Genomic DNA, 12,689 nt, shown 5'->3' on the forward strand with positions numbered 1-12,689 from the left:
ATAACACAGTATCCTCAATCCTTAATTGATTCACTCCTAATATAACCTTTGTAAACATTCATTTTTTTTGTTTATAAAGTCATTAGATTTCTGAAATGTTTTTTTGTTTGGTTAGTGGGTTATTTTTCAGGTGTTACACGTATCGTGCTAAACTGAAATTTTAGTTTTCTTATACGGATCAATTTATATCGACTAAAGAGAGATGAGAAACAAAAGCATAACAATGAATAAAGGCTCATTTATCCAAAATGAAAATATTACATTTTCTCTTTGTGATATTAAAGTCAAGGAAGTGCTGTTATTGAGTATGTATACATGTCGCTGATGGTGTATGAACATTAACATGGAAAATGCTTCAGAATAAACGTAGTAGTAGTAGCGCATCACATTAACAGTAATACAGGCAGAGTAAAAGCTTGTATCAAACATCACCAATGGAAATTAGGAAAGAAATTCTTATTCATATTACGCACATGCCTCTTCTCTTCGTCATCTCCCTGGAATAGGTATCAAACTTTAACAATTGTTTCGGATTTAGCTTGCCAGGGATACTTCGTATTCTGTTCTAAACGTTGGACAGTGGGAAATGAAAAACAGAAATCATATTGATATATTTTCCGATGCCGACAATTTTCATAAAACAATTAATGTGAATTCTATGAAATGTTTATCTTGCTATTTCCCTAAATGTATGTAGTGCATGCTACGTTTGTAATTTTTAAATCGTCAAATAGTAGTACTGAAAATGACTTCTATGATTTGCGCGACAAAAATGAAACCAACATCGTTACCTAGAGATAGTTATTTTATTATAAGCAGCAACATTTGTGAAACTGTAATATGAACAAAAAAGGGAATGAAAGATCCTATTAGAAAAACCGTTCAATTTGTCGGTACATCGCATTACAGGTAAAGGTAGCACAGATTTAGTAAATTCCATGTCTAAATTGGGATACGTTATATTTTCGGACAAACGTCGGTGATGCTTTCATCTGTGAAATCTGTTAAACGGTTTTTGCAAACATCTAATTAATCCGAAACAGATTATCTACACTGCAGTTATTCGATACCCCTTTCTTGCTGTTACAATGACTGGAATCTTCAATTCTTACATGAAGACTCGTGTAACTGCTATCATCAGGTCTTCTACCAGGACTTCGCTCCAATATATATATGTGTGTGTGTGTGTGTGTGTGTGTGTGTCTATATATATATATATATATATATATATATATATATATATATATATATATATATATATATATATATATATTCGATTTTTTGTTTATTACAGTCGCTAGACGGAATTATAGTTTTACTGTATAATTTAACAAAGACAAAGTTTATACTATTTGCATATTATGAATAAACCTATGCATCAACCCACCTGGACTTGGACCGAACTTTGATAACACCACCACAGTAACATAGTCAGGTGGTGCATACGTAGTGCTCATATGCCTTTTGAAAACCAACTAGAGGGGGGTAACAAATAATCGGACTATTGTGATAGTCTCAAGGCAACGTATCCTTGGGCACGCATATATGTTTCTTATATATTTGGGAATAAAGTTATCATATATGATCTTGAAGCTGGCGCACTTATTTTATTTCATGTTTAGTTTATCCACCGTAGCTGGATTGTCTCCAGAGTAAATCTAAATATGAGGGGAAATTTTCGATTCTATAGAGTCAGGGGCAAGTCTTGTCACATATATGTATCGCCGTTGCATTGGATTCACTGTGCGCAAACTATATGAAGTCTTCTTTAGAACTTGTTTGTGCATGTTACATTTATAAAATTAATAGCCAGTCACTGATACAGATTTGTATGTGATCTTTTACATACAAATGCAGAGCTACAGAGATCGTTGTTCAGCAAAGAACTAGCGACATTAGCAAAGGTGCAAAATCATTTTCAAAATCCACGCCTGGAGCAATGGTGTCTTTTAAATCAGTTTTCATGCAGGTGTGCCGAGATTCTTCTCGTCATCATCTGAATTATTAATAGTCTGAGATTCTTTTGCGGTACCCCAGACAGCAGAGTAGGTCTCGTTTGCACCATTCAAAACTGCGTTACCATTTGCGTCCATGCATTTCATAACTTTGCACACGTTCTGCACGAAGGTTTTTTTTTCATTTGAACGAGTGGCGTCATGAAATGCTCTTCTTGGCATAAATGATGGAGCTGTCTACTCTGAATTTGTTTTTTTTGCAACCTCCTCGATTTGATGCAGAATTTCCAATCATTATAATATCAGACTGAACTGTCTTCTAATTATGAACATAAGATGGCAATGTTCTTTTGACTGTCGAACATAACTGAGTATGTTCACATAAACTTTGCATTATACATAGTGTCTCCGCTTGGGCTGGCTTTAGAATGTCCAGTGAAGATTTTGCATGTTTTATAAATTTAATAAAGTACCACCTTCATGTCATTGTACGATACAGATATCAACTTTGATACATCCAGGGCACAAGAGCTTGGTATCTCATATGAGAATGTGCACAAAAATATATTCAATGTATATTCTCTTATTATATACAAATCTATCAGTATCCTTCATCATTACCATTCTCTTTTATAAGTTTACCACTGTGAAATGGGTATGTGTTACTAACTAAATTACTTTCACAAACTGTGTCAACACAACATTTGACAAAATGATCATATGACAAAGAGTTTATTTACATTTTGTACAAAACAAAAATGTTCACTCACCAAACCTAAGCGGCTATGAACGGACCGTATTAGTTGGTAATCTGCCGCCAACAATCCAAAAATGTCCAAAGCTTCTAGCTGCACGAGAAAATATGTTCAGCCCACATTTATTGCAAAGGAAAAAGACCACACAAGTGACCAGAAGATCATTCACTATTGTCGCATTGCATGTTTAACGTAGACGTTATACACACACACACACAAACACACACACACACACACATGCACACACACACATGCACACACACACATGCACACACACACTTGCATACATACATGAAAGAGTTGTCAATAATATCAAAATCTGGTTGTAGTCTGAAATGTCAATTATCACTTTCTTATTCTAATGAAATATTAAAATGAATAATTATTTTTAAATGATATCTGAACACAGTTGTGAATCTTGATACTGGATTCCTGAAAACTGATAATAAAAAGGATTGATTGATCGTTTACAAAGTCCATTATATATATATATATATATATATATATATATATATATATATATATATATATATATACATATAATGCAATCTTGCAGCTAGAAGAAAAGATTCACCTATTAGCATAATCTTTAACTTTTTAAAGGTTCCTGAAACCTGTATAATCATTGGAAGCTGGATTTCTTGCTCAGCAAACTTGCCAGAGACTTGGCAATTATGAACAAATTTGAGCAACAGTATCCAGCCATATATTAGACCGGCACAGGGAATTTAGTGATAGACTTCACCTTAACCTGCACAGATTTATCTTGACTGTGTCCCACAATAAGTCATAAGTATGCTACACAAGCACATCAAAATTCACTTTTACTGAAATTAACTGCCAGGTTTCCATCACCGTGTCGGCCAAGGAGTTTCCGAAAGAATTCCAAGTGAGTGTTGAAAGCATCGTTGCAAATGACAACATAAATGTACGTGTCACAACTTTCTAGACCAAATGTTATCATTTTAATTAAACATTGTAATTTTTTACCCGATATTGTTTAACAACTGGAATTAATTTTTATAGATCAAATCATGATAGACTTTACGTTGCAGAAATTTATTCTGCTTTTTCCGTAAGTGGAATTTGCTTTTAGATTTTTCCATATCCAGTACACATACGGAGTGGATTATTTGTTTTAAGCACAAGACTACAATGTGAACGCCCGATATCTTTACATAGTTTTCTAAAATCATGTGCCAGTAAATATTTATTTTTAAAAGGTATATCCTGTAAAGATGTTAACAGATGTAGTATCTCGAATCTCAACGTCATGATATATTTTATTAATTCGAGATTAACATCAGGAAAGAATGATCATATTCACATCATAGATGTTTCAATTCACTCTTTTCGTGTGGTGGTTGACGTAAATGTTTATAGTCCACATTTGTTATATTTCTGACGTCCGCAGATTGGACAAAAATAGGTTATTACAGTCAGGCTTTATTCATTCGGTTAAATCCTCATTGTGTGGGACAGGTACAACTAAATTGCTTAAATAATTATCTGGGCTTTCTCTACCAAACTACGTCTGTATCATGTTTATATGGTAAAGGTGTTTCCGTTTTCGCATCCCTTGTGTGTAAATGATATAATTTAAGTCATTTACCTTCTTTTAAATTGTTTAAGGACCATAAACGTATAATGATTTCCATGTATGGACAAGAGAGATGTGGCTCTATTATCAGGTTGATAACACCTTTCCAGTGTAATTCATGCTACTTCAGTAGCCTTTGGCAACTCATATTTAAAAGAAGAGATATAGTTAAGAAAATTAATCTTGAAGTCATAATTGGAAATAAGTTTCCCGTTGATGTCGAACAGCTAACTCGAAAGGACTAAAATCCAAAGATTTTAGAACTTATTCCCTAATAAGTAGCAAGAAGAAGTAAGTACCGTCATTCTAATCCTTTCCTGTATTTCAAACCTCTATGACGTCAGGATATCAATTCGACAAATCTCAGACCTCTTGTCGCCAGCGGGTAACATTGCTGATCTCTTTTTTCTCACAATGACCCGATTTTAAACAAAATTACAAACTGGTACTTGTGTGGCTTCAGTCTCGTATAGCCTTACGAAAAAGACTTTTAGGACCCTGTTCTTGTTCGACAAAGACAGTTTTCCTTTTGACTTGCTGATCAGAATAGGGCGAGTAAGTAGCTCAATGAGGATCATTGTGATCGATATATGTTGAGTGATATATAGTGATAAATATAAGAACAACGAGACCTCATGAAACATCTGACCATTAAATGTGTCAGCTAAACGAATATTTGACTTAACAGTAAAGGCATGGGTCGGGGATTTCAATCTCAATAAAATCAGCTTTATCTGTTATCCAAACAGGGCTTGACAGACACATCGGAATTATTCATAATCTTATTTTCAGCACCGTCTATCCCCTAATAATAAACGAATAACTTCAGTAGGTAATGCAGCCATTATTTCTACGGTCATGGCTCCTAAGACCATGTTTGTTGATACATCAATACAATGGAGATGAACATAGACAGCAGCACTTTATTCCTGAATAAGAACAATTTCACTTTCCGACACCTAATAAGTAATATGCAATTCTCTTTATAAAAGGCTCTTCGAAGCTTCTGTGTCCTTTAATATTTTAGAGATAGGTTTGGAAGATTGAACAAGATGTGATACAGTAACCTTTTCACAACGAATGGTTCATGATTCTCCACAATATAATCAGTTGTAGTTGTTTACCCAGCCAAAGCATTTCTCTGAATTTAAAACTGTGACATTGACCTCTTTCAAATATTTTAGTCGTAATTAGATATGACGATATTTCACCACAAATAACTGATGATAGGGAAACTTATTGTCAACTAAACATCTCTGAGTCCAGGAATAAGCATCGGCTGTGGGATCAATGGTTTCCAAATGTTCAACTTTTTCTCAGCAAGATAAATCTTGGAACATCTTGAAACAAGTGCCCATATTCACTTAATAGCTGTTTTAGTTTGCTTCTTTTGTTATTTTTTTCTGGCTGTTGATGTGAATGTTTTTGTTTTACATTGTTTAATATTTCTGAATTCTGGCCATTGGCTTAAGTCACTACTGCGAGCTGGCAAACCATTCTTAAAATCCTCACTGTTTTTGACAGAAATTGACTCATTGATTCGCAACACCATCTTTATCAACATACTCCTTAAAATAATTATGTTGCAAAGTTGTGTATGTTTCTTTCTACCAGGGGTGATAATGATTTAATTTAGTAACTTATTTTCTTTGAGCAGAGTGAAGATTAGTACTTGCTGCTCGACATACCTTTAGCAACTTATATTTTGAATCAGAGATATGGTCAAACGATGATCTCTGAATCTTCGCTTCACAGTAGTTTCTCTTTTATTAGCTTCGATCGTAGACGGAAAATATGTTCAATAAGTATTTCAAAAGGACCAAAACCTAATAAATCTAAAACTGATTGCATAATATCAAACAACTCCCTAGTCCCAATCTGTTCCTGCATCCAAACTTTAAGATCGAATCACATCTTTCGAAGTTTGATAATATCACTCAAAAGTACCATGACCTAAAGCATGATAGGCAGAATATTTAAATGAAGGCTGACAAATTTATACATAACTTGTTGCAACATTCCAAACGAAAAACTGGTTCCTTGATCAGACTGGGCAGACTTGGGAACTAGAGCTTTTACGATGGTTTTAATTGAAATTACCTCTAGAAATCTTGCAGACACAAACCGTATTCGATATGTATTTCTTGCCTGACTTGGTTTTATCTAAGGGATCGACACAGTGTACCATTATTCAGATAAATTGTTCGTGAAATGCAGAAATAGGATACGGATGAACCTTATGTACCCGCTGTCAAGTGGACAAGAGTTTGAGTGTTTAGGATCATCAACACTGTCGTTTCGACGAACAAAATTGATCTAGGATGATTAGACGTACTGACTTCTTAATGACCGACCAAAGTAGTTTCATGGCAACGCTATAACGCTCCTTTCGATATGACTTCGGAACAACGATTTACTACCCGTCACCAAAGGGAACATCGGGTGGATTCCGTGTTCTTGCAAGGGCCCCAACATTGTTTTACAAAAGAACTATATACAAAAACAAACTGCTACTTGATTTATTATGTGTTGCTAATTGTCTTCTAAAGCAAACAAAGGAACTTACGATCTTATTCCTATTTGACAATGAATTATTGTCTTAATAACCCTGTTTAGAATAATGAAAATCTGTAGTACAAAGAGGATAATAATAGAAAATAGAAATAAAGGTGACTTCTTCAAACGACTGCCCAACAAATATGTCTGTTCTGGGATTTTTTTCTTGTCAACATCAATATCCAGAACTTTGCGTCATAGCTCTGGTACCTAAGCAAACTTGCTTTAAGTTAGGGATTTCTCTTTCAATAGAAACAACTTTCTCTTGCACACAAGGCTCGTTAGTTATAAATGGAATACCCTCGACCTTATCTCCAGTTAGGTCATTGCCGGGTAATAAAATAATTAATACTCTAATGAGTCACTGATGACATAATTTCACGGTGGAGAGGCACATTAGCAAAACCCATCTCTACACTTTCACTAGAATAAGACTTATCAGACAAAGGCAAAATGCATAATAAACAAGAACTCCTAGGATTCTTAATGTTTTAATACGGATAACCTTCTAGAATCAGCAATATGTGATATAGAACATTTTTACATGATTGATTCATAATTATCCATAACAGAATCATAACAGGGACTGTTTGATCCAACAAATGTATTCGTTTCAATAAATATCCATGACTTTGCCTCTAAGAATTAAAAACACTTGGAGCACATGTCTTTATTATATTGCTTTTTTAAAGAAAAGAACGAAAACGACAATAAGTGCATGTAGGAAAATATCAGTTTTATCCCAAGTTTGATTCGTAATAGTTGTGACTAGTTTAAATTTGGAAGTACACGCATCAGACTGAGATGCATTTTTTGTGACAATGAATGTTCATATGAAGACTTATCGACAAAAAATCATTATATTTACAATAATTGCAAATTAGTGATTTGGTCCTAAAGTCAAATGGCACATTGTAATTCCAACGGAAAACTTAAATAAGTACATAAATTGCCTTCTCTCAAACAATAACTGAACGCAACTAAAAGACTGATTCAGAAACATGTTAAGATAGAAATGACTAATTATCCTGGAAGTGAGCCATGATGGGATCATTTCTCCATCAAATTCTTAAGTATGGTTATTTATCTTTACTTAAATGTTATTTTGCAACCTGGAACGTTCAGGTGTACCATGCTTTAGGAACTCGAAAATCAATGTCTTGAACATAAATCAAAGAAAACATGTACCAAAATATTACAATACTCAGGTAATCTCAAAGTTTTAAACGCAATTATCGACAAATGTCAGTTACACAATACACACACAGATATATATATATATATATATATATATATATATATATATATATATATATATATATATATATATATATATATATATATATATATATATATATATATATATGTGTGTGTGTGTGTGTGTGTATTGTGTGTGTGTATATATATATATATATATATATATATATATATATATATATATATACAAAAAATATATATACAAAAAAATAATACGGAACAAACATTAACAACAGATACAAAATGTGCAATGTAAAGAAATGTTAGTGCAAGTTTTGTTATCGCGTGAATTTTTTAACTGAATTTTCATATTGATAACTGCTTAAAGAATTCTCGTCTTCGCATCAATGAGGTGCGTTTGAAATGCGTTAAATGGGTGTATATGTTAACGGTATCGATCATCGTTTGGAAATCGATGCTCGTTCGGTATAGTATCTTTCATAATTTAACAATTCCGATATAACGTCATATAAGGTATCCATTGGAAGACTTTGTTTCATCCCATCGTTTCTATTTTTTGTACCAACCATTTAAGTAGCCTATCATGGATGCCTTGAATGCTTTGTTGTTGTTGTTGTTGTTCTAGGGTTTAACGCCATTTTCAGCACAAGATAGGCTATACATGGCGGCCAGTATAACTGGTGGAGGAAGAACCCTGGCAAATCCAGGGAAGAACCACCGACCAACGAGAAGCTACTGGCAGGGTTTCCCACGTACCCACGTTAGCCGAGCCTTGGACTCGAACCCACGCAGCCAGAGGTGAGATGGCAGTGATCCAGAACGGTGAGCGCTTTAGACCACTCGGCCACTCGGGGCCCCGGATGTCTTGAATGCACCTTTACTATTGTTATTGTTCTGTAATTGCGAACAACATGCTTCCTATTTGAAAATAAGATTTAACATAGTAAATTGATTTTTCATTGCAAACGATTGATCAAAATTTATTTCACCATTTCTAATATCGCTGTGTTATATTTTTCAGAGAGCAATGAATTTTCTAGTAAGTATAAACATACCTGTTCTCAGGCAATAATAATAACGTTTGATGGTTATTATATGAGTTGTGTATATACTATTCCTTCGTACCCTTGTATGCATCCATAGTCTTAAGTGCGTGTATGTGTTCGGAAAGCCATTAAGGCATTAACATGTTCAGATATTTATCCATGCCATCTATTTATTGTCGCTATGATCACAAAATAGGTTGCATAAACTTAGCTGCAAATTGGAATTACTACTTTAGTTAATTTGCAAAAATGGCTTGTATCAACAAATCAGTTATAATCTCTTTTCGATGCATGCGTATTATGTTTTAGCAATGGCTTCCGGGTGGCATATTGATTGCCTTGTGTTATTCAAAGTTATATGAGTAATTGAGTGTGCTTCATAGATTAATTTAATATGGTTTGGCTCCAGTAACAACATTATAGAAAACTTCATTTACGGCTTTATAGTTGTTGACACTATTGTGTCGAAATGTTTGTAAAAACTGTATAGAAGCGTTTCATTAGACAGGTTCTACTATACATGTTCAGGGTGGCGACTAAAGCAAGACTGCAGTCTCTATAACAACTAGCTGAATTGTCTATTTTCAGTGTTGTGTCCAGAATGGCAGATCAATGACTCTCTCTCTCTCTCTCTCTCTCTCTGCTTAGATTATATGACAACTATGGACAAAAACATTTGTTTACGCTAACACCATAATATATACCTAGTACATACTGATCGATGATTGTTTCAAAGTGTATTATAACGAAATGGTATGGCCTTCTCGGAACGCGGGCTGAAATGTTATCCATATACAAACGAAAATAAAAACAATCATACAACTACAGTGTCAACAAAACTTACTGACCATGCCATTCCATAGTATAAAAAAATATTCATTGTGTAAGCACCTTTTATATCCATACAAAAGATGCAAAAAAGAAAATAAACAAATTAAAAACAACACGAAAGTAGATATCGCCATCTTCAGCTACATAAAATATACATATAAGTTCGACAACGTATAAGGTATTATTAAGATCTGCAACATACGTGTTAATATTCTTGACAGAAACACATTTACAATTATGTTTCATGGAAAGAAAGCAATACGTACATCTCCTTAGCGTTAATTTTTCTAGGAATGAAAACAAAGTAAACGTTTAGTTATGCTGTTTTATATATGCCACATCCCATAACGTCATTTAGCATAAAACACATCAGTAGAATAGTCACCTCCGGTCATGTCAGACACTAGTTTAGTGTGGACTTTTATTCGTATTGTCCACCTCGAATCCTGCTAAGAAGTTTTCTATAAAGTCAGGTTTCTATTAGGATTATCATTTCCTAATCAAGTTGAATTTTCACACCTTGACCCTGTTTAGTTTGGGAAAGTTACAAGAAAAATATTTTATTTGGGGACCGTGACCCATGTTAGTGCACCGCGCCACTTATTCAGATGTTGCATGCATTATGCTACAACTGGTTTTATTAAATTTGAAAGAATAACAATTAGCAAAATGGGAAGTTTTATTAAATTTGAAAGAATAACAATTAGCAAAATGGGAATCTTGATAGCTCAGTGAACATGAGTAGTTAAGTGGTTAAATTAGTGGTGCAAAAATGTCTTTGGGCAAATGAAAGAAATGTGTTACAGTCGAGAGCAGAACACAACCAAATTTGATTGGACAAAGAATCGTACTCTGATCATAGGTACAGAGAGAGGAATATAAAGAAACGTATACGCTAAATTAACATCATGTAAGAAAATGGAAGAGACAGAATGATGAGAGAGAAAACATAGATTATTGAAGTAAGGAAATTCGTCACGCAAAGCGTTAATCTGAAAATCTGTGCACTTTGTTTCTTCATATTCAATGTTACCTTTAAGAACCTGGTTCGTCGTAACGGTATGTGCATAATCTCCATATGAGTAATTGCTCATTCTACCAAAATATACTGTTGCATTAGCCTCTTGAGACTATAAGGTAAATTCTTCGTTTGCGAGAAACATACATTCTGTGTTCTAGTTAATGTTTTTTTTCTTTCTCTGACTCTTAAATCTAGTACAAGATTTAAAAAGCAGAATATTTTTAAATATTATAATCCCCTTTATCTCTCATACTGTTTTGGTAACTCACTTAAAGTCATGACATACACTTTATTTGTATTTGCAAATATACGCATGCTTATGTACTCTCTTAAGAAACAATTATACTAAATGAATTTCTTTCGTTCTCAAATTATTTTTTTATTTTTTCAGACATGGGCTGGAGAAGTAAGTATTAGCATGTCTGCTCTCATCAAATAAACACAAAGCATGTTTATTATAAAGATGTGTAAGATATAGATATAAAACATTAAAACAATTTAAAACATTTTAATTTCTGACGTTATAATGTTTACCTAAACCATCAAGCACATTGTATGGTGTAAAATACTTATAGCTCGCTAGCGTACAAATCTTTCGTAAAAGCAGAAAAACAGAAATGATGAGATAAAGATATTTAAGTATACCACAACCCATACAGTATAGTGTTGTACCCTCTTTTGAAAGCAAACCATTTAGTTTCAGTTTTTATGTTTCATAATTTTTCAGAAACTTCTTGGAAGTGATGTAAGTATTTACACGTGCATACATACATACATACATACATACATACATACATACATACATGGTAGTGTTATTTTTAGTTGATTTGGTGATTAGTTTGTTACAGTAATTCTTGTAACAAACATAGATCTGAGAATTCTATCCTTATTCATCAACAGGTGATTATATTGCGTCACCCTGGTAGAATGAATAGTAAAAGGGTTATCATTGTGATGAATAGATTTGGACTGATCAATATCGGGACAAAAGTGACCGACATCTAAATGTGAAATTTTCTGACCACATTTATTCTTTAGAGCTCTTTTTCTCATACATGTAGTATCTGCGCAAGCATGATACAAATCATTTCATTTTTAATAACATCAACATTTTGATCCAAAGAAGACTTGTCAGTTATAAGTGGATACACCAGAACGATAACTCCGGCTGAATCACTGCCTAGGAATAAACGAATACCCTCAAAAGGCAAAGAATGACCGCTACGACTGTCACGGGTCCTGAATATTCTGCTAACTGAATAAGGACAATTGTTAACAAAACAAGACTTCTCAGATAAGGACAAAATACTTGATAATACAAGACTCACGTGCCCCGTAATATTGTAATAGTGTCTGGTAGAAATTCCAATAAGTGAAAAAGAAGCCATCAGCATGAATGATAGAACATAATTCTCCATAATAAAATCAGATTGGGGTTTGTTTTACTCAACAAATATACCGCTTTCAAGACATAAGCATGACCTTGACCTCTAAGAAAGTAAAGGATTTTTAATAGCTTTATGATTCCTTTGATGCTTTTTTTTATTCCAAAAGATAGACCAAATTGAGAGTTTGATGTACTCATTTGATAAAGAGATATTTTTGTACTTAAATCATGCTGTGAGGTAAACGTTTTGACAATAAAAAGGTGTGAGTCGACAAATGATCGTCAGATGTATTGTATCATATTCCAATGTTTCTATCGCT

At 33.6% G+C, this 12,689-nt stretch overlaps 1 long non-coding RNA gene across 1 annotated transcript in view; it reads left to right on the plus strand.

Annotated features, from left to right (window-relative positions):
• The window catches only part of LOC149784005 (uncharacterized), a 37,703-nt gene extending 26,316 nt beyond the window's left edge, over positions 1-11,387 (plus strand). Inside the window, exons 2-3 of the long non-coding RNA XR_016414093.1 lie at positions 9,106-9,123; positions 11,374-11,387. This is a non-coding gene — a long non-coding RNA (uncharacterized LOC149784005). The remainder of the gene's footprint in view (positions 1-9,105; positions 9,124-11,373) is intronic.
• The last annotated feature ends 1,302 nt before the right edge of the window (positions 11,388-12,689 follow it).

This window comes from Sinohyriopsis cumingii, chromosome 14 (genome assembly GCF_028554795.1).
Source record: "Sinohyriopsis cumingii isolate HCF-2022 chromosome 14, ASM2855479v2, whole genome shotgun sequence".
In the NCBI taxonomy this organism is placed as follows: Eukaryota; Metazoa; Mollusca; class Bivalvia; order Unionida; family Unionidae; genus Sinohyriopsis; species Sinohyriopsis cumingii.